The following is a 3,454-nucleotide window of genomic DNA, read 5'->3' on the forward strand; positions in this document are numbered from 1 at the left end:
ACTGATTTCATCTCCTTGTCAAAAATCAGTTGACCATAGGTAGATGGGCTGATTTCTGGATTCTCAATTCTATTCCATCGATCTATGTGTCTGTCATTGTACCAGTACCATGCTGTCTTAACCACCCCACCAGTGTAGTAGGATTTGATTATTTTTAACTTTTATCTCAATTGCAGAACAATGACTTTCAGGGTATTTTGACTGATATTTTTAAGAGATAGCTCAAGAGAAAAGAACTGTAATCAATATACTCACTGAAATAAAAGTTTTACACAGTAAGGCTTTCCTTTTACTGTAAGTTTTATAATGACATTTGTATTCTACTTTACTTTTTAAAATATTGATCTTGAAAGTCACTACTTTTTTTAAACATTATTTTGAATATTACAGTTCTATGTTATTTATCCTTAGAAGTTTTGGGAGAAGTACATGTAAATTGACACGTTTCAGAGGCTACATATCTGCTACTCTTTCTTATTTGATTGTCTGTTGCAATAGTTTATCTCTTCTGGGGTTAATATTGTTATTTATAATTTTTTTCTAGAGATTATTAATTTTATATACATTTCCAAATTAATTCATCTAACAATTTTACAGTCTACTCTGAATGCTTCCATTCTCTCATAGTATCTGTCATCATTTCTTCTTTCTCCTCTCCAGTCTAGAATATTTGTAGTCTCTTTACATTATTTAGGTTGTTGTTGTTGTTAGGTGCCATTGAGTTGATTACGACTCATGGCAACCCTACAAACAACAGATGTGAGTCTTCCCCTATCCATCTTGTGCCATCTCCACAATCTCCTGTGGAGATCCCAGCCCACTGCTAGTCACTATGTCAGTCCGTATTGTTGAGGGTCTTCCTCTCTTTTTAAAATTAATTCATTTAGCAGCTGGGTTATTTCAATAGACAGACCATAAATTTAACTTGTCAAATCTATTGCTTTGATATTTCTAATCTTTTACAATTCTACTATTTTCTAGGTTTATTTTTTAGTGCATATTATAGTTAATTTTCTAACTTTTTGAGCTAAAATATTGTTTTTATTTTCATGCTTTCTTGTTCAAAGTACATATTTGAGTATGTCAGTCCCAAGTGAAATAGTCTTATTTGAATCTAGGTTTGTGTATGTAATGTATTCATTATTCTTTTCTGCGTGTTTATTATTTGCCCATCGTCTGCGATCAGTTTTAGTTCTTTGTATTAAGAGTAGTCATTTAAAATAATTTCCCAGATAATGGCAGAAGTGATATAGTTTTTATTTTGGTTACTTGTTTTTGTTTAATTATTGTTATTGGAGAGTGTATGCTGAATCTTCTCTAAGTTCTGTTCTGGATTGTTTGTTGTTGTTGTTGTTATGCGCCGTGGAGTCGTTTGCGACTCATAGTGGCCCTATGTACAACAGCCCTAAAACCTGCTCTACCCTGTGCCAATTGCATTGCCTCTGACACACCCATCCTGATTACCCCAGTCACTGAATCAATCCACCTCATAGAGGGTCTTCCCCTCCTGTGCTGTCGCTCTACTCTACCCAGCATGATGTCCCTCTCCAAAGACCTGTCTCTCCTTGCAACATGTCCAAAGTCAGACGAAGCCCCAGAATTTTTGCCTCCAAGGAGTAGCCTGGTTTAACCCTCTCCAGGATGAATCTGTTTGTTTTCTTGGCAGTCCATGGTACATTCAATACTCTTCTCCAGCACCACAGCTCAAAGGCGTCAATTCTCCTTCTGTCCTTCCTAGTCATTGTCCAGCTCTCTGATGCATAACAAGTGATTGCAATGACCATGGCCTGTATGAGGTGCACCTTCATCTCCAAAGAGACACCGTTGCTCTTGAGTACTTTTTTTTTTTTTTTTAGATTTATTGAGGAATATTTTTGTGGGCTGGTTAATTTTGGCAAATGTTTTATGCACTTAAAAAAAAAGATTGACTTTTCTATTATCAGGATACAGAGTTCAGTACAAATCTATGTAATTAGCCTTGTGAACTTTGTTGTTCAAATACTTTCTATCCTGTGACTACCTGATCCAATTCAAGTCAGCTATTTTGTTTCTGATAATTTCTCCTTGTAGTTTTCTTTGATATGTTTTCACTATGATGGTTATGTGGTGCTGAAGAGGTGTAATACTGTAGTGCACAATTTGTCAGGCTGCTAACGAAAAGGTCAGCAGTTCAAGTCCACCTGCAGCTAGAGGAGAAAGACGGGCAGTCCCGTAAAGATTCAAAGCCTTGGACATCTGATAAAAGGTTGCTTTGAGTCAGAAAAGAATCATCTGGCAGTAGGCTCAGGATATTTATTTAGTCAGTGGTGGCCTGGTGATAAGAAGCTTGAATCCACGAGCTGCTCTGTGGGGAAAAAGATGAATAATCTTCCTGAAAAGCCACTGGAGGGTCAATGATGAGTCAGTTCTCAGACTCGATGGCATACAACATCATAGTATTTATTATAGCGTTCTGGTGGCTAGTCCTTAGGCAGCTGGAGGACTGACCCCAAAGACAGAGCCTCTCTGGTGATTCAATTCAAATGCCTTGATATTTACACTTCAGCTCAGTCAGTGCTGAGAGTGAAAGATCTATAGTAAGACAGGTAATCTCTCCTTGAGCAATTTACAGGCTGCAAAACCTGCTAGAGTGTCAGCTATGAGTCCGTGCGACTCCACAGCAAGGACGCCGAGGTTTTGAATAACCTTCAGAAGCCTCAGTGGTGCACGTCCCTAAAGATTAGAAATCCGTGGAGGTTCACTTTGAGTCAGAACCCACCTTACAACAGTGAGTTCTGGTTTATTTTTATTTTTACCTTAGAAAATGGAGAGCACATACAATGTAGTTCGTAGAGCTTCCAGCAGAGGTCAGAATGTTCATGTTAAATCTAGTTAACCATAAGTGAAAGGGTTTTGATAAAACTCAAAGCTGTATCTTATATTTTTAACATAAGTCAAAGAACTTTTAGTGGTTTAAATGACGATAAAATGTTGACTTAATTTTAAATTTAAAAAACTTTAACATATAATTAAAAATCTTGAGAAGTGACTTTTCTGCAGAGTAGAGCTCTGTAATAAAAGGCTGAGGGTCAGTGTCTGACCCATGAAAATCCACAGTAGGTAGATAGGTAGATAGTAAACCTCTCTTGCTGTTTTCAGGTGCCATTGAGAGGAGTACAGCTCACAGTGACCCTATAAACAACAGATCTGAACCTTGTCCTATCCTGTGTCATCCTCCCCAACTCTGATATACTTCCAGGACACTAGCTGCATAAAGAGGGAGTTAAAGACTTAAACTAGTCGTTTTATTGTGTTCGTCAAGTCGAAACCGACACATAGCTGACGCTCCACTGGGTTTTCAGAGACAATAAATCACAAGAAGAATATCCATGCGTCTCTCGCGGAGCAGCTGGTAGATTCGAACTGTATACCTTTGGGATTGCAGCACAGTTTATCACTAGGCCATAGTCTTAGG

This window comes from Elephantulus edwardii, unplaced genomic scaffold (assembly GCF_000299155.1).
Source record: "Elephantulus edwardii isolate Elephantulus edwardi_28Jun2011 unplaced genomic scaffold, EleEdw1.0 scaffold00001, whole genome shotgun sequence".
Lineage (NCBI taxonomy): Eukaryota > Metazoa > Chordata > Mammalia > Macroscelidea > Macroscelididae > Elephantulus > Elephantulus edwardii.